Source organism: Varanus komodoensis, unplaced genomic scaffold (assembly GCF_004798865.1).
Source record: "Varanus komodoensis strain SLA01 unplaced genomic scaffold, ASM479886v1 scaffold74, whole genome shotgun sequence".
Classification (NCBI taxonomy): Eukaryota; Metazoa; Chordata; class Lepidosauria; order Squamata; family Varanidae; genus Varanus; species Varanus komodoensis.
This window is the reverse complement of record NW_025336401.1, coordinates 1663612-1683263: the sequence shown is the minus strand read 5'-3', so window position 1 is coordinate 1683263 and position 19652 is coordinate 1663612. Positions and strand designations below refer to the sequence as shown.

The 19652-nt window shown below is 53.5% G+C and overlaps 1 protein-coding gene across 2 annotated transcripts in view; it reads right to left on the bottom strand.

The window, feature by feature from the left end:
- Positions 1–19652, bottom strand: part of PLS3 (plastin 3) — a 48714-nt gene extending 29062 nt beyond the window's left edge. The window contains exon 1 of one of the 2 annotated variants that reach the window (XM_044452723.1): positions 19591–19652. The gene's annotated coding sequence lies outside the window, so the exon portion shown is untranslated. Of the gene's footprint in view, positions 1–10361; positions 10382–19590 lie in introns of those variants that run through there. The other variant, XM_044452724.1, reaches the window with a different exon arrangement.

Genomic DNA, 19652 nt, shown 5'->3' with positions numbered 1-19652 from the left:
GCTTTGTTAATATGTTTTATGTATTGCAAGCCACCTTAGCAGTTATTGGCGGCCTATAAATGCACATACATAAACAAACAAACAAACCAAACCAGTTCCTGGGCTGAGAAGAGCGGAGATGCCGGGCCCCCTTCCCTCTTTCTGAGCCCCAGCTGGCGGCTCCAGGGGGAGAAAGACCAAAGCAAGCCTTCATGGGACAAAAGCTAGTCCGCGGCAGGAAAAAATCAGAAAGGGATTTCTGCAGCACTACCAGGAGGAACACGTTTATTCCAGCATAAACTTTCGCAGAGGCGGCACCCAATGCCCGGACCGCAAAATAACACGTGTTCACACACACGCTGGGGCGGGAGCGGAGAGGGATTTTGCCAGGCGGGCCTGAGAGGCAAATCGTGCAGACAGCCAAGTCTGTCTTATCGGTTTGTGCACAAATCATGTCTGGGTGACAACGCAGAGAGGGCTGCGCGGATGAGCCCACCCACGGACGTGGCAGACCAAGTGCAGCAACTGCCCCTGTCCTTATCCAGGCCATGGGAAATTTGCATCTCTGGATGGGTGGCACTTCAGCAAGTTTCTGCTGATCTCCTAAACGGGAAGCCGTCCCATTCACCTCTCCCAGACAGTGAATGAAGCCATGCGGGCCTGTTTTAAGAGTTCTGCTCCACCCCCTCTCTTACAAAACACTATTCCGATGTCCATCGTGTTTCCCCCTACGTATTCCATTTTTAATCCCTGCTGCCTGCCTGAGACCAAACCACTGGGATCTCTGCTTTGGATTCTCTGCCTGAAACACAGAGAAGTTCCCCAGCGGCCATGTGCAGGGGGGACCTCTGATACCTCACGGAAGTTGAGGGGATTCAAGCCGCTGTGACCTGCTGGGCAGGACTCCACCTGCACACCCCGGGAGGGTCCCCCGTGAAGGGTCAAGAGGACTGGAGACCAGCACAAAGCTCCCCAGAGGCAGGAGCGGGCGTTGCAGAAGAAATTCCAGCTCTGGGACTCTGCAGAGCCTCCCTCCCTCTCCCTCCATTTCACGCTACACAGAAAGACCCGGTGCCCCCTTTGCATTTGTTCCACAGTCTGGATCACGTTACAAACCCCGGAGCAGAAACCACAAAAGGGTTTGCAAGCTGCAACAAGCCTCCGTGCCGTGCGCCCATCTGGGAGAAAACCACAGTCCTGGGGCAGCTTTCCGGCAGGCAGGCGGGCAAAAGACTGACTGTTTAGCATACTCCGACCTCTGCATTTCCAGATGCTCCCCCAAAGTACTGGCTATTTTGTGATGTTTTCCTTGCACTTAACATGCCGTTTTCTTTTCTGGACTTAAGGGGACACACAGCTTTCCCAGGCCTGGTACCCTCCAAATATTCCGGACTCCTGCCTCTGTGATCCCAACCCTTGGCTATGCTGGCTGGAGATGCTGGGAGCTGCCCCAAATCAGCTGAAGGGGATGCGGGAAGAGGAGGCTAGTCCAGAAAGATCACTTAGAAGTGGGAGACACAAAATGGTTGTTAGAAAACCGATTGATGCCATTCCCTTGTGGAACTCCTGAACTAGCAGAGAAAGACAAAAATCCCGAACCGAGGCAGCGCTGACACTCACTTGGGTTTTCCGCAGTACATGCTCCCGTAAGAGTCCCTTCTGTGAAAGCCCACGGTCCCAGACGTTGTTCTCCAGCAGTGGCCCAAAAAGTAAGAGGGCAGCGGGAAAAGTTAAATATAAAGGGCAGAAACTCCGTCAGCCAAGTTTCTGCGGTCGCTTTGCTGCACTGCAGCAAAACTGAGCCAAAGGCACGGCTGGGATTCCCATGACACGCCTCGCCTTCCTTACCTTGCCCCATCCAGGTTCCAGGAGAGCAGCCCGGCCCCCTTCCCCGCCTAGCCCCCGCACGATGTGGCGCTTGCTCCCACGCCCAGAGAGTTAAATCTGGAAGGCCAGCATTCCTCCTGCAGTTGCAATGCTCAGCAAGCAAGTCGCAACACTTCCTGCCAGCAAATGGGAGCAGTGCGGAGCTCCGGCTGAGCATCACAGCCCCCCCCCCCCCCCGCCCGGGGACTCACATTACACAGCGAACGCCGAGGCAGCCCGGGAGACCCAGACAGCACCACCCGCCCTGCCCCGGGCCTGATGCAACGCGCCCAGGTGCCGCCCAGCCGTGCGGGCGTGTGGCCCGCGGCGACTGGCCTTGTGGACCAGGCAGGCGCGAGACGAGGGCACCTCTTGGCTGGACCGCCGAGGAGTACCACGGACAGGGGGGCGCTCAGGACACCCACATTTCCGCCATCATCTCCCCACGAGGGGAGTCACCTCCTTTGTCCTGCCTGATGGCTCAGGGCTTGATTAGCCACAGATCCGACTCTGCTTAAAGCACCTACTGGAGAAAGCTCCAGCGGCCAAAAGCTTTTCCTGTCGCATATTTTCTGACGAGGAAAAAAAAAGAAAAAGCTGTCTGTCAGCCAGGAAAGTGATTCACCTCCTGATTGGTATTCCTTAGCCATGACCTAGAAATTTAGCTTCCAGCAGCTCGTTTTCCAAGTGGAAGGCATTTCTTTAGAGAAGGACTTGAGTGAGAGAGACTGAAATGGAAGGATGTGGGTCCAAAGGACAGTGCCGACTGCTGCAGGCGTCCCAAGGAGAGCCGCCAACTAGCCCCAGCCAGCCCAGGTGATGGCCAGGGATGCTGGGAGTCGAAGTCCACAAGCACCTGGAAGGCCCCGCCTGGCCCTCTCCTCCTATCCTACTGTGAATTATTAACCACCCACTGGAAGGGGCCTTGGAAGCAGCTTGGGCCAGAATTGCGTCTCCGCTTCTGGGGCCAGTGCAAAGAGCTGGTGGATTGGCAGAGGCTTTGGCCTCCAACTCCCAGAAACCTCGGCCAGCTTGGCCAATGTTCAGGAATGCTGGGAGCTGAAGTCAAAAACATCTGACGATCTACTTTCCATCTGCTCCTGCCCTCAACATCTCCTCCCACAGGAGGAGTGAAGAACCACCCACCAACGAACTGATTTTTAAAAAGATCTTGGACTGTGCCGAAATGCACAGACTGACTTTGTCTCTGAAGGAGAAAGAGCATACAGACTTCTATCAAACTTGGAACTCTTTTTATTACTGGCTAGAGAAACGGGACTGTGCGCAGATTTGAATATGTCTATGGATTGCTATTAAAAAAAATGGGGGGGGGGGGCTGACCCAGTAGGACTGATGTTTCTGATGACTGATGGTTTTTAGTTTCTTTTGTTAGTTGGTAGAAAAATAATAATAAAACTTACTTAAAAAAAAAACCTCCCCCCACAGATGCCAACGTGGACTCCCAAGGTCATCTGTTCTCGGGGGGAGGGGGGGGGAGGCGAGGTTGGTGGCTACTGAAGGGCTTTTCAGTGGCGGCCCCCCTTGTTGCAGAAGGTCCTCCCCCAAAACGCTTGGCTACATTGCGGCTTCTGGCAAAGACCTCCTCCTTCTCTCAAGCATTTTGAAAGTGAGTTAATGCTTTGCTTGATTTGCTGTTTGATCATATTTATATCCTAGCTTTTTTCCCTGCAACAAACTCAAGGGAACTTACATAATCTTCCTGTTACTCTCCCTTTTATCCTCACAACAGTCCTGCAAGGTAGGTTGGGCTGAGAGTCACCCAGCGAGCTTCACAGACAAGCAGGGCCAAAAACCCGTATCCCCTGCATCCCTGTCCAGTGCTTTAACCACTATACAACACTCTTTTAAGCTTCTTGCTCTGCCATTATACTCTTTCATTGGTTTGATTTTGCTTCATGCAGTTTTAGTTTGTATTAAATTTGACTTTCCTGTTTTGCTTTTGCATTTAATGGTTGTTCCATGAATTGCCCTGGGAGCTTTAGTACAGAGTGATTATAAAAATATAGTAAATGCATACACCAACAGATGCATACAGGCAGTGGCATGGGCAACGGACAGGAAATGGGGGGGTGTTAGTGAAATCAGAACCCCTGAACCTCTCCCCCGGCCCTATTCACCCAGTCTCACCCCCCACTTTTGCTCGTGAACAAACTCAAGCCCTTCAGAAAAGCATGGGTGTCTTTCTCCTGTGCTGCTTTCCCAAAACCTGGAATGCTCTCCCCACATCGCATCTAAGAAGAGCTCAAGACCATCTTTTTAACCTGCCTTTTTACATCACTGCAATGCTTCTAACACTGTTTGCAATGTTTTGCCATGTTTTTATCAGAATACGGGTTTGATGTTCACAACCCTTGGCTGCTGAGTGCTGGAAAGGCGACACAGAAATGCAATACGCAAAAAAGACTCTTTTCTTGGGTGGAGCAGCAGCTGCTCATCAGGCCGACTCCCTTATGAAAAAGTCATGACTTACACTATGCTACCTAAATAGCCCCGAGGAACTAATTTGGCACCGGAAAGGAAGTGATGTGGCTTGCCTGTATGCAAGGCAAGTGGGGAAAGGACCGGACCAGCTTCCTCGTTCTGCAGTGAGCGAGTCCCAGTGCATGGACTATGATCTACGGACATAAACAAGCCTGTAAATGCCCATTATCCTGCCTTGGCAATGGCATCCCAACCCCTGCTGGCCCCAACGTGTTTTTACAATGCTCCAGGATACGCAAATCATCATTCATTATTCCAGGATCGGGCAGGTGCCGCCCAGAAACCCACGACCCACCGACCAGACCAAAGGTTTAGTTCTGGAAGTGGAGTTGTTCTGACTACCTGAACCAAAGGGAGCTCACAGCGCTTCCGCCCAAACCCCAGGCCCAGGCTACCCCGGGCTCTCTTCCTTTCAGCCGTGCAACGCATGGTATGCAGGAAGGGGTTCGTTTTGCAGACACATTCTTAGACATCTGGGAATTAGAGGTCCTTGCCAGCAGATTGCAGCCTTCCTCCTGCACCGCTTTATGCCGTAGCATCGACTCATAGAATACTCGAGCTGGAAGGGGCCAGGAAGGCCATCGGGTCCAACCCCCTGCTCTTGCAGGACACCACATCACACCATCCCAAGCAGAGGGTTGCCTGGTTTCTTTCTGAATGGCTCCAGTGTGGGAGCGCTTTCCTTCAGCTCCAGCTAATCCATCAGCTGTGTCCCTACCTGGAGAAAGATTGCCTGGCAACAGTAACACATGCATTGGTTACTTCCCGGTTGGATTTCTGTAACACGCTTTACGTGGGGCTGCCCTTGAAGACAATCCGAATACTTCAGATGGTGCAAAATAGAGCAGCCAGGATGCTGTCGGGGACTGGGCGTTATTCTCACATAACTCCAGTCCTCCATCAGCTCCATTGGCTTCCCATAGAAGTCTGGGCTCAATTCAAGGTGCTGGCCATTACCTATAAAGCCCTAAATGGCTTGGGACCAGGATACCTAAAGGAACGCCTTTTTCCCTATTTGCCCTGAGATTGGCAACAGAAGCCCTCCTCTGGGAACCCTCTGTGAAAGGTGTTAGGAGACAGAGTACCCGGAGGAGGGCCTTCTCTGTGGTGGTGCCCCACTTACGGAATGCGCTCCCCAGAGAGGTCCGCCTGGCGCCGTCATTATATGTTTTTCGGCGACAAGTTAAGATCTTTTTATTTAATCAATATTTTAATAAGTTTTAATATTGAATTGTATTATTGCATTTTATTAATTGCAGCCAGAGTGGGTCATCAATTTATTTATGCTGTTAGCCGTCCAGAGACGTTAGTAATTGGACAGCATACAAATTTAATAAATAAATAAATAAATATCTTGACCTTCCTCTTTGTGACAGCCTTTGAGGGACTTATAGAGGCATATCATGAATGCAGGCGACATGGAACATGTGCTCTGAGGATGCTTTCCCCACCGTTCACAGCTATAGGAATGGTAACCCAAAGAGCCACGGATCAGGACAGAAGCTCTTGCTTTTCCACCCCTGCGGCAATTGGAGGAGGCTCTCTTGGCCGGACCAGTAAGCCATCTCCAAATGCACTTCCTCCTGTCCTCCGCAAAGGAGTCCCCCATAACTGGATCTCTCTACAGCCTCTTCCACAGAGCTGTTGCTCATTCAGGTAGAATTATTATTGCTATTTCTATTTTAGTAAAGCAATCAAATCTTAAGTATTTTACACCAGGGATGGGTAAGCAAGCCCCAGAAGAGAAGTCTGTCATTTTGACCCAAACATGCAAACATTTCAAATAATCCAAGACTGTGAACTTGGGGTTACTGAAAGCATACCATTCTGCCTCTCCACTAAAACAAGTTTACCGAAGTACAAAAATACAAATCAGAACACAGCACTGGGTCTTCCAGGAAACGCAGTGCACAACTGGGCAATAACTTTATTGTGAACACCAAAATGCTATAAAAGTGTTCCAGCTTCTGTATTCTTCAGAACTCCGCATCAGGCAACCCGGCGCACAAAGCAGGGGTAGGGGGTCGAAAAAGCGCAGTCCAAAAACACAGTGAGATGCTTCAGAAGTGGGAGCTACGGTTTAGGATCATTCCCAAAATGGAGAGTGGCAAATTAACACGGTCAAATGGGGCGCAAAGCAACTTATAGGATTCCTAACTTGCGAGAATTCTCTCCCTGAGGTGGCACAGAACTTTCTGAGGTCTGGCTGGTTTTGGAATAATAATACAGATGGATCTGTTGGGCTTTGAGCATCTGCAGGGCGTTCAGGCTTCAGGGCTGCTGCGATCCCAAAGGCCAAGCATAAGAAAATCAGAATGCACCATGAAATGCAATTTTTTCAAATGGATATGCATCAACCTTTGGAAATGGCCACCAATGGCCCACCTGTGGCAGCAGGGCCAAGAAGCCATGAGTCACAGGAAGTGAGGTGGCATTCCCATGAGCAAGTCAGCTTCCTGGATGATTATCCCAGAGCTTCCTGGATGGGGGGGGGGGGCAGATTTTCCCGAGGCTCGCTTTTTGGAGCATGGCTGGGTGGCCCTCCCTTCCCTTGTGGATGCAAGAGGGACTTGCATGCCCCCACTGCTTCCTGGACAGTCTGAGGTCCTCAACGCTGGGGTCACAGGAGCACTGGAAGACGCCCCACAGGGAATCCTATGACTGCCCCATCCTGCCCCAGGCAAGGGCGGCTCTCCCGGGTTCAGGCAGGGTTCTTTCCAGGCCTGGAGAGGCTGCCGGGGACCAGACCTGGGGCTCTCTGCATGCAGAACTGGCTCAGGAAGTTTGACCCGAGAGAGGCTTCCATCCTTCAGTGACAGGGACCCATGCAAAGAGACCGCTCGGCAGATCTGCAGGGGCTGCTTCCAGAGCAGCAGGTTTCCCATCCTGAGCTCTTCTCCACACCCTCAGCCAGAACTCTGGGATGTAGTAAGCCAGTGACTCAGAGCTAAATTTAAAACATGCCTCTTGCTTTGTTCAGCTTGTCAGCATCAGGAAATGAATGGGTAGAAGGAGCTTATTACAGGCTCCAAGAGAGACATTTGTCTGCCTTGTGCTCAGATTATACTTTTAGCCCACAGTTCTGTTTTTCTCTGTCTTGGTCAAAAGGAACCAAAACCCAAAGAGGGGAAAATGCACACTCTTATCAGTGTGTCCAGGCTTTTCAGAGGTGGTGGGAATTCTCACCCCACAATGGCAGCATCTGTTACTGAAAATACTCACTGCCGGTTGACAGCTAAGAAAAGGGTCGCTCTCGCGACTGGAACCTTCCCATGCAGAGCAGTGCATTATCTTCCAGTGCTCGTTTTGCCGGAGTCCTCTCCTTTTCAGACACCTGTCAGCGAAAGGCCACAAGGCCAGGCTGCGGGACACCAGGAGACCCCACCACCAGAGGTGGTGGCATTTTGGAAACCGTCATCGGCTGCCCTCAGCATCAGCCTGGATGGTTCCGCGGGTATGGGCCCAGGCTAATTAAGCTGAACAAAGGGAAGCCTTTGCAAGTACGCGTGTGGGGACCATGTGCTCTGCACGCAGATGGCCTCGTGTCCAGTCCGCAGCATCAGCCGGTCCAAACGAGGATCGGCTCATATGGGAGTTGCAAGTGCAGCAAGTCAGATGGGCAAATCTCGGGGCCCAGAATGAGGCACCTTCGAACGGGGAGCTGAAGCCAATTCTGTCTGCTCCAGTAAGTTATCTCCCTAAAGGAGCCTTCTGCCGCCTGGCACCTTTCTCCTGCTTTGGAATTCCACTCCTATCATCCCCAGCCCTGCCAGTGAGATGCTGAGAGGGTGCCAGATCTGAAAAGCCGCCCTGGATTGTGCTTGCTCGCTTCCTTCCTTCCTTCCTTCCTTCCTTCCTTCCTTCCTTCCAAATAGCCTTTGTACTGGAAGCTCGGGTGACGAACCAAAAGACCTTCCCGCAGCATGAAGAGACCCAGAACTGTGCTCTGGGCGGGGCCTTTGGACACTCGCGCACGGATGGCAGTGCAGCACGTGTGGCCCAGGCAAATCCCCACCCTGACAAGAGGTGAGAGGGCCGAGAGGCGAGGAAGCCGAGTCAAGCCGCTCAGCAGAAAGCGAGCGCGATGCTCTAAGGAGCCGTGGGGGCCGGTGGCTACAGTGGCTGCGTCTGTGGATGAGTCACGGCAGCTGCTGCAGGAAGGCGGCCGGGCAAGAGAGGGAGGAGCGCTGAGCGTGGATCGCCGGCGCTCCGTTTCCCGGACAGGCCACACCGGGGGGGGGGGGGGGCGTGTTTCACGCCCATTCGTGCTTGGCTCCAAAGGCAGGGAGGAGGGCCGCCTCACCTGTCCCGACAGGCCCTTGCGTGGCACCTGGAGAACCTCCTCCCCCCAGACGAGCTCTCAAGGCCGAGCGAAGCGGAAGGGGAAGCCAAAGGTGGCGCCGCAGGCCGGAGGGCCGGGCGCTCGCTCGGCGGGCCATGCCCTCCCTTTGCCGTGCGGCCGACGCAGCCCCTCGCCTGCGCCCGACACCCCAGCAGCCCCCGAAGCAGCCCCCGCCATGCCAAGAGCCTTCTCCGTGACATTATTAACACGGCCTTGAACAGCCCACGGGTGGCAAGCCGCAGAACAGGCCCAAAGAGCCACGTGAGCCTCCGCTGGCCGCCCTGGCCAAAGTGGTACAGTCCCGACAGGATTACCACCGCAGTGCAGAACTCCGAGGGACAGGCCAAGAGGAGCAGGGCTTCCGTGGAAGTGCCCTGGTGCCGGATTAGGCCAGGGCCACTCCGCCCAGCTTCCTTCCACACCGCGTCCAGCTGCCCCATGGAAACCCGCCAGTGGAGCCGGGGGGAGCAGCACCCCATGGGTGTCACATGCATAGCCCACCTAGGAGACGGCTCTCCATGAAATTTCACAACAGCCCTGCCAGGCAGGCTAGACGGAGGAGCCATGTCGTCCGGTGAGCTTGATGGCCAAGAGGGGATTTGAATCTGGTATGCCAAGTCCCAGCCCAACACTCTGACCACTATACTGCACTGCCTGTCCAATCCCTACTTGCACTGTCAGGCTTTCCTCATTGCAATGACAGCTGTAACCACGCTCACTCCAGTTCTTGGGAGGGGGCTAAAAAGAAACAGAGAACATACTCATGGGTTTCCTGCTACTTGTGCACGGAAATGGAATTTTCTCACAGAATTTCCACCCAGACTTCCCCAGCCTTACACGCTCCAGATATGTTGGACTACGACATCCATCATTCCCAGCCAGCAGAGCCATTGATCAATATTGGGGGTTGTGGTCAAATTCAAGTGAGGGTGCCAATTGGGGAAGGTATTTGGTCACGTCAACTCTACGATAAAAAGAGTCTGAAATTGCTCCAATACTCTAGCTGGAAAGTGTGGGAAATTATCCATCGACCCTCCGGAAAGAAAAGCGGAGCTGGAATCTGTCCCCCACCCCATCTTTCTGTGCCTATTAGAGGGAAAGCTAAGGAAGAGGGCAAATTCCAGGAAAACACTGTTTTGTGGAGCAGCAAACTCCAAAGTGCAGGACCGGTCAGAGCCTTTACGAGACAACACCAAACAAGCAGCCAGCCCAAACGGCACAAGTCACCGCAGGATTACCAGATCTGCAGGCATCCTTAAACAAAACCCAAAGCCTTTTAGCAGCTGTCCTTGGCCATGAGGGCTGAGGGTGATGGGAGCTTCGGACCCCCTAAAATATCTGGGGGTACCAAGTCGGGAAGGGCTGCTTAATGCCTCGCATTCTGGCTTCCCAACAGTGCCTGGTTAACTGCTGCTAACGAGAGGAGGCCCTGGATGGCCGTTGACCTGATTCAGCAAGGCCACCTGTCCCCCTTTTCAGTCTTTAATGCAGGAGTCACGTGGCTGGGGTCTACAAACGTCCCGCTTCGTCAGCCCCGCTCCCAAAAGGGGGAAAAAGGAGAGGCAGAAAGAGGTGAAGCAAGGCTTGGCAGCCAATTTTCCAGCAGGGAAGCACTGCCTGCCCTCCCCCATGCAGGGAAAGGGATGATGTTTAGCTCGCCTTCCTGAATTACCTTCACCCAGAAGCCCCCGATGGCCTCCTGAAGTCCACACGGTTCAGAATCCTCTGCAGAAATGGGGACATGGTGTCAGCGGCTCAGCTCCTCGCTTACAGGAAAACGTGTTATTTTTTGCCATAACCCGAGCTAGGCGTGCCTCTCCCAGTGAGGCCAAAATAACCATTATGCTCCAAAAAGACTGGTGCCTGGCGACCTTTATTTATAGATCTTCTGCTATTTAGTGAAAGTGACCTCACTTCTTAGGGTTTTTAAAATACATTTATGGAAGAACCAACAAGGAGGAAAAGCCATTTGCTCTGGTATTTGCTGGCTGCAGGAATCACCATTTGTTATTATTATTTGTATTTTTTTGCAACGTATGCCTTGAGCTCTCTAGATTTGGTTAAACTCAGGTCAGAGTAAGATCCATAAGCACAAGTCACATACAAATGGAAAAGTCTGGTGAATCTGGCTGCTTAGCTTAGCACCTGCCCAATAAGCACCTGGATTGCTGACCCTGTGGTTTGGTTTTATTTTATTTTGCAAGTTAATACTTTAAAAAAAAATCCTTGCGGGGAGGGGTTCTATAATTTAGGCCAAGCTCATCCACACTCTTATATCATGAGGAATGGGCATGGAAGCTGGGCAGTGAAGAGGGTAGGCGGGGAGAAAATGGATGGCGTCTGACACGCGGTGCGGAAGTAGCGCTTTGCAAACACCCCGTTCCAAGAGAAAGGCAAACCGGAGCGTTCTTGGATCAAACCAAGTCGCAACTTTTCCCGGACGAACAAGAGCGGTGCAGAAGACGACCATGCCAGGGAAAGCCGAAGGCAGAGAAAAAGAGGACCAGCAGCTATGAGAAGGATCAGGTCTATTAAGGATGCCACCCAACGCCTTGAGTCTGCAGGAGCTGAACCGACATTCGTTCCTGGGGTCAGTGGAAGTTGGAAATGGCTTGACGATGACAACAACTGCTGTTTAAAGCTCCTTGGAAAAACATTCACGATTTATTTATTAATTTATTAGATTTATATCCCGCTTTTTTTCTTATGAACTCAAAGCAGCTTACATGATTCTCCCCCTCCTGTCAATCTCATCCCCACAACCACCACCCTGTGAGGTAGGCTGGGCTGAGAGTCTACGGCTGGCCCAAAGTCACCCAGCTGGCTCTCCATGGCCAAGTGCGGAGTAGAACCCAGGTCACCCGATTCCCAGACCCATGCTCTTAACCGCCACACCACACTGGCTCTGTACGGGATAGGTATTTGATCGGTTACTCCAAGAGCTCCTGAGTTGAGGAGAAGCCACCAAGAAGGCCAATGAACTTGCTGTTTTAACTTGGCAATGACAGACCTGACCAGGAAGCTAAAACAGGCAACGGAAAATACAGGGTGCAAATCATTCATTTTGACGTGCCTTGCACAAAACCCTACTGCAGAGAGCCTGGGGCTGCACCAGTGCGCTTCGCAGGAAGTCCACGAGAAGGCACTAGCTCACAAGACTTCCTATTGGTCTGCTCTCTGTCCCAAACCATGACATGAAATTTCTGAATGATGCCTTGCAAGCGAACTAGTGCCCTGAAGAAATGATGTTTCCGAGTTCTGCATTCCAGAACATTTTATACTTTGATTAGGCAGATGGAGCAATTCTTGATCGACAACCAAATTACTCTACATAATCATATTTAAACTAAGCTTTTATCCACAGAAGCAAGAAATATACTACTCTGCATGCACAAAACACCCGTTTAGGGGCTTGCTGGCCAGAGAGCAGCGTTCCCGTGCTTCTGTTCACGGCCGAGAGGAACGAAAATGACTCTTCCCTTTTGTGCATCTGTGTCCCTGGAGTTCTGTGGCATTTGGATTATTAATTCAGAGCCTCGTGTCTTCCCAGACAATCATCTAGAAATGCCACTGCCATGTAGGGGTAGCAGGAAGACAAGTCAGCGTCTGCCACCACACAGCACGTGCTGGAGGAAAAACACGTGCGCATCACGATCGCCGAGGGGAGTAGGAGTTTGCTGGAAAGGGTCAGAGTGGAAGGAAACTTCTGAAACATTATGAAGTCAGCAAGTTAACCAACCCACCCTGAGAGTTGGGAATTTCTACCATGTATGGCTGGGCAGCTGCTAGGCCTTAAGGAGCATCGTCCCAGGATGCCTGAAGAATTTCAGAACTAGAGAAGGGTCTGCCGGACAGGTGTCCTGCACAAAAGCCCCATGGCCTGGAAATCCGCCAAGCCACGGCTGCCCTTGCAGATCTTGTTCAAGGCAGTTGCCCCAACCAAATGCACAGAGAGTGGAAATATATGGGAGCAAAGCTTGGTTTGACTTAGACTGGAATGCTCTCCCCACTAAAGCCCACCTGACACTCAGCACGCTCTTCTTTTTGGCATCAGGAAAACTGTCCCTTTCTTCAAAGTTTTGGTGGGGGTGGTGCTTGGGAGTGGAGAAAACTGCACTGGAAACCTGTTTGAGCAGTTTAAATTTTGCATTTTGGAAATGTGGTGCTGCTTGGATTGTCTTGTTTCCTGATGCAGGAATTGCTGTGAGCTGCCCCAATAGTTTCAGTACAGAAATGCAATTAATATACCACTACAGAAGTCTTTTAGCCTCAGAACAGCCCTGGAAGGTTGGCTAGGCTGAAGCAGGGCCTTCCCCAAACCTTCCCAGTAAGTTCAGCTCTGGAACACAAATTCTCAGACTCAGAACTCTTCAGTCCAAACTGCCCGACTTCTCCTGGCACCCTGGAAGAATGGCTTCCCTAGCTCGGGGCTCTTTTCCTTGGTCAAGGCAGCTTTCCAAAATGCTAACATTTCATAGCACACCTATTACTGCCTGTTTTGACAGGCTGCATCTGTCAGAGACGACAGAAAGGGAGGTGAGAGAAATGCAGCGTAGCCGCTTTCTTACAAGCTGCAATAAAGGAACTTAAATGCTCAGCTGAATCAGCCATGAAAGCGTATCAAGTGGAAAGCGCTGCACATTTCGCGCTGCACCTGGCTGCCACTTTCATCACCGTTCCAGCTCAAGACACAGAAGAGGAAATAACCAGTTGGTGGTCCAGCCCTGCCCACCCAGGGAGCTGCCAGGTGCAACGGGGAATACACAATGTTTGTGGCAGAAAAGCACAGAGTTGTGATGCCAGGCCAAAGTCGGATGCTGCATTATGCAAAGTGAAGGAAATCACACTTTCGGTCTCCTCACTGATAGCTGGCATAATGAGCAATTTGACTGCCCTTTGTTTAAGTTACCCTAGGATGTACTTTGAATCGCGCCCACCTGCAGGGTGTGAGAAGGGTTCTACCTGGCTTGGCGCCAGTCCATACAAAATGCTCAGTTCCTGAATTAAGCAGCCCAGGAAGTGGGGCGACCTTATGGGAGCCTGCTGCCTCCCACCCCTTCCAACCCAGGAATGCTCCATTTCATGACATCCCATCCCAGCAACCATGGGCTGTGCAGGGGTTAAACAAGCCAGAGTTCACCCAGCAATAAGCCACACATTTAGATGTGAAGACAGGTGGCTTTTGTGCAGCCACCACAATTCCCAGGCAAGGCTACAATCGCAGGAAGGAGCAGACCAGGTAAGAGCAAGGGAGGTGCAGGGGAGGAGCCGGGCAGCTCCACGGGCCTGGGCACGGCAGGCCCGTTCCAGGTGGTGGCGGAAGGAATCCTACCCGCAGCCCAGGAGAGCGGCTGCCACTTGGTGCATTCATGGCCTGGCCTTCTAGCTTCCTAAGTCCCTTTCAGCCTCATGGAGCGACTGAGTGCTCGACCCAGGCGTGCAAGACCAAAACGTTCCACGAGAAGGAAATGGCATCTTGCGCTACCACGATGAGAAGGAGACGCTTTAAACAAAGCACATCACACCTCACAGGTTCTGTGTGTTTGCTCTGCTTCTACACCAACTTTTGCCCAGCTGCTCTCTAAAGCTATTAAAAAATTCTTGCAAGGGGGTAGGGGGACATAATTCCTTCATTTATTACATTTCCTTACTACCAATGGCCAAAGTTCTCTGCGCAGTTTGGAACAATTAAAAAACCTTAAAAATACAACATAAACCACACTGAACACAAGAACACACAGAGACGTATATACACAGTTCTAACAAACAGCAACAAATCCCAGGCCTCAGTAAGCCTCATCCTATTCTGCCAAATGTCTGGGAGTAGGGGAAACTCTGCACCTAGAACAGAAAAGATGACAATGTCGGCATCAGAGGGGAGTCCCCAAAGAGACTGATCCATAATTGGGGAGGGGTCGCCCCTCCAGCACCTTCCAGAGCCTCCTTCAGAGGAGGGTCTTGGCTGACGTTGTACTCCCAAAATGCTGCACTAGACTACACTTTGTTCAGAGGTCTTACATGCCGTTGCTGCAGACCAGGGCTGACCTGAGCGAGGTGCTGAATCCTAATCCATGGGGGGCTTTTCAAGTCCAAAGCAGCACCTTGAACGAGGCTCAGAAACATCCTGGCAGCCAGTGGAAGCGGAACGGGATGGGTGATAAAGGAGGGGTGCTATTCCATGGGAAGCCCCGGAAAAGACACCGGCACCCTCCTCCACCCTCAGCAAAGCAAAGAGGCAGCAACGAACCCCAGCTGTCATTTAATTCCGCAGCATAATTTTAGGATATGTCTCCTCTGTGCGCAAGCAAGCAAGCCTGCCTGACGCACATGCACCCCCATTAATGGCCTTTTCTTCCCAAGCCAGAACACCCCAAACACGTTTCGGCTTTTCTCCACTGCAAAGATGCTTCCGAGGCTCCACCTGCCTTCGAGATCAATACGTGCAGAGAGAATTCCCCAGCACCCCATCACTCGCATCCTTGTCTCCTGACCTTCCACGCGCACTCCTAAGCAGTCTGCTTGCTGTAGCCAAACAGAACCTCAAGAGCATCTCTGAGGTTGTGCACAATGCGATTGACAGCCGTCCATCAAAGCTCAAGAGGGGAAACAGGCCAGCTGTGCAAAGGAGAAGAAAGGTGGGTGGCAGTCCTGCCCACTGCAGTTTCCCTTTCTTAACCAGACCCAGCACGCCCAAATCTGCCGCTTTGTGCACAAGGTTCCCAGCCCATGAGAATGGTCTGCACGGTGAGAGTCCCCACTGTGGACAGAGCACTGCCCTGAGCACGCGGAGAACCAGCCACGGAGAAACACACAGCCACAAATCTTTGCACTGGAACATTTCTCTGAGCTGCACAATGCGACCCCAGTGACTTCCCAGGTCACTTCATGCCAACTATATTCTCATTTTCCCTTTTTAAGAAAAAAAAAAGAGTTATCTCCTTTATATATCAGAGCTGGTTCTCCTGAGTAAAGTTTCCCCCAAGAAGTTAATATCCTAGATGCCTGTTGTATGTCTGAGACTTTATCTGCAGAAATGAGCAAAAACAGGAAGCCGGTTGGGCCGCACACCCACATTCCACTGAGATTATGCAACGTATTAACAGAAGTTTGCTCTTGTAATTCAGTGGTATTTGCCTGGGAATAGATCAATAATTCTGAAGCACAGGGGAGACTCTAGAGTAGATGTTCCGGACCACAGATAAACTTTCCAGAGGGTGTCCATCCGAAGGACTTGTTTAAGGCTATACGTCCAGGCCCGCAAGCTCATTTTCTGGAATGAACTTGCCTAGCATGTGCTGGCTGGCCTCTGACCTTCAGCATATGAATCATCTCTGATAGTGCCCATTCTGACAACCCGCAGGAAAGCCAGAGGCTCTCCAATGCTTCTTCAGAAGGAGGTGCAGAGAAAGGGGGTGCCAAGCTGCAAGAGCTGCCAATGGGGCCTCGTCCTCCCTGACCATCCTGGTCCGAGGGGGTGGCCACAGCGCTCCCCAACACACGGCCAGACTCCTCAACACATTGATTTAGCCTCTGGGCTCCAGAGAAACCCAGATCAGATCTGCTGTCAGCACATCAATTGTCCTCCTTCCTGCAGCGACCCGGGAGCACTTCCCTCTTTCCCCCAGATTGGAATAGTGCCCTCGTCTTGCCGCCGCGGCTCAACAAAGGATGCATCTATGGATGGGAGTCGCTGCCCGGGAGTCGTGAGGCAGGAGACCGGTTGCGAACCGGGATCTTATGAATCGGGCCATTCAGGAAGGCCTCCTCAGGCACCGCGGCATCTCACGGCGGAGAGTTCACAGAAGTAAATACTGACAGTTGAGCAAGAAGCTCAGACAAAGCATACCAGGGGAAGAGCTTCTCAAATTAACACAAAGGGAGCTTTGAATTAATGCGTTTCGGCCTTGCGGGAGCAGGGCAAGGATTCTGGGGGCCCACATCTTCAAAGGAAAGATGCTTCTTCCTGGAGGCTGGCCGGCCCTCCTCAGTGGAGGACGACGAGGGAGGAGGAGACCCTACTTTTAGCAGGCACAGACACACGCACCAGTCTTGCTGCAAGTTTTCAGCAGGCGTCCTTCTTCCCTTCCTTTTGGGAACTTCTCCTTTGTTTCACAAACTCTGCATTAAACACACACACACACACAAACACCAGCTCCAAGTTTAATAAGACTTTTATTAGGACTGACCAAATTGCCACAAAAGATTGTTGGTTGGTCCTAATAAATGAATGTATTGCCTAATTGTGGGTCCCATCCCCAAAGCTGTATGAAAAGGTAGGTGTGTCATTTGTGGGTGCTTTTCACTCCCTGAAGACAGGATACAAATGCATCACAGAGAGACAGACAGACAGACAGACAGACGGGGGAGAGGGGGAGGGAGGAGTATACAGTAAATGAGGCCAGTGTAGAAAGTCAGTATCATAAATAAGCGTGAAGTGCTGGTCTTGGGAGGCTGGGACTCCTTTCCCCACTTCACCATGAGCCTCCCTGGATGACTTTGGGGCAGGCACTGACCCTCAGCCAGACCCACCTCGCAGGGCTCTTGTGGGGATAAAGAGAGAGGTGCGCAAGCCACCTTGATCCCTTGCAGGAGGAAAAGGCACAAGATAAGGTCAGTAAGTAGATGAAGGAACAAAGCAAAGCCATCTCAGAAGAGAAGTCTGAGGAATGGGGAACAGTCCAGGATCCCCAGAACTTTTTAATCCATCCTACAGCCAGCCTTCCTCCTGCCCATCATGATTCTGTGGTTCTTTTCACCTGCTCTTCCCCTGGGAAAAATCAGGGAGGGGCTTTCCCACCAAAGGTGGAAATGAAGCAAGGAAGCCTCGCAGGGCAGGGCAGGTGAGTCCTGGGCACCTGGACGCTCCCCCGCCCACACCTTTCCCCAGGTGGTTTTGGGAGCCACTGCTGCGGGGACAACGTTGAGGCTCTTAGACCCGTCTCCCCAGGCTGCTTCCATGCCACACTTCCACAGCAGGTCCCCAGGTTCGCTCTTCCCGTGGCTCCTCCTCTATCCCCATTCCCCATCCATGCTGCATGTCGGAAAAGGTCCCGCCTCTCTGGCAATCTCAGCTGGATTTGAAGAAACGCGGGTCTCCCTCCAGAAGGGACGCTGGGGGCGAGTCAAGAAGACGGGATGCGTCCCCCGGTCTCCGGGACGTGACTGGCCTTCTGCTGGCGAGGAGCATGGCGAGCAGGCACTGGGGCCATGTGGAGCGGAGCACCGCAGCACGGCGGGTGAGTCAACCCAGGGCGGAGCCGCAGCTATCAGCCCCAGCACAGCCGCCCCTGCAGGCTTCCGGCTCCCTTGCGGAAGGACGGAGGTGCAACTGGCAGGGCCACACAAAGCAGAAGCGGGCTGGCAATATGCCCCGCCATCATGCCGCCCCCCAAGGAACCTCAGGCCTTATGCTGCTCGGGTGCAGGGAAGGAGGGTGCGTCATGCCCCCATCTGGCTCCGTGGAGCGCCCGAAAGGGCTGAAAGGTGTGCCCACCAGGCAAAGCACGCCCAAGCCATGGCTGGCAGGCACATGGGTTCTATGCGGCAAGCCACTGGCTGGATTTTGCATGCCTGCTTTCGGCAGTGCTTCATGCAAATTAAATCCAGATGCAAACCGCAGCTCGGGGCTTTTGCTGGGGGGGGGACCGAGCAGAGTAGCAAAGCAGAACCCCAACCTACATCTGCCCAGAGGTGAGAGCAGTCAAGTAGCTTCCCATTCAGCTGGGAAGAAAAGAAGCTGAGCTTCGGGGCGGGGGGGAGCTGTACGGGGCCATGGGACTTTATACCCTTTCCCCATCAGCCTGCAGAAACTGCTGCTTCACAACTTTAGTAATGGACGTGCAGCACAAGTGGAAACAGGGAAGAGCAGCAAGTGCCCACACGGGTTTTCTGTCGCACAGATGCGCCCTGAGAAGGCGCAATGGCGCACAACAAATGCACCATGAAAAATGCGTAATATGCTTGTACATTAATTGGCATGTGGGCCGGGCTTTCCAAGCCAGAGTGCTAAGTAGCTAATACGTGTTGTGCCCCTTGTGCAAAGGAGGGGCAAGTGGGCACCACAAGTCTAGACCGGTGGCCTATTTCTGCAAAGGAAACAGATGCGTGCACTGCAACAAAATGCTGCAGCATGAAGCACCGCCGCTCAGGGGTTCGGCCCTTCTCTTCCTTCTCTCCCCCCACCCCATGCTGAGAGCCACTACGACCGCTCAGGCCCCTCTGCACCGCTAGGGATTCCCCGCCACCGGGGAATCTCCCTCTTATACTTCGGCAAACACGGGGATCCCTCGCGGACCGTACCTCCAGCTTCTAGCCGCCCAAGCACGGGCGCGCCAACCTGCAATCGCGATGGAGCGAGCGCTGGGAACCGCCCTGCGGGGGCGGGGGCGGGGAAGGGCCCGCCCGTCTGGGCGTCCCGCTCCCCCCCCACCCCCGCCGGCAGGCACACGCAGGGCACGGCGCCCTCCCTGCCCCGCGCGGCGGCCAGCCCGAGAGAGAGCGCGCCCAAATGCGGGGCTCCGCACGCCCCGCCGGGCCCTGGACGGCCTCTCGGCGACAGGTCGCGGCCCCCACCCGCCGCGCCGCGCCTTCCACCAACGGCCCCCGCCCTGGCCCGGGGCTTCCAGCGCGGCCCGGGGACACGAACGCGCCCGCTCCGCCGCCAAGCCGGGCCGGGGGCGCGGGGAGCCGCTCGACCCCGCCACCCTGCCCGAAGCCGAGCCGGGGGCGGGGACCCTCGAAGCGTCCGCGGCGCTCCCCGCCCGCCCGCCCCGGACGAAGCCCTCCTCCCGCCGCTCCGCCCGGCCGCTCCGCCAACTCTCCCAGCCGGGCACGGCCTCCGCGGCGGCGCCCCCAGCAGCCCCGCTCGCCCCGGCCCCGGCCCCAGCCCGCACGCCACTCACCGCGGCCGGCGCGCTCCGCCCTCGGGCTCCGTCCCACTCCGGCGCTCTCCGCTCCGCCTGGC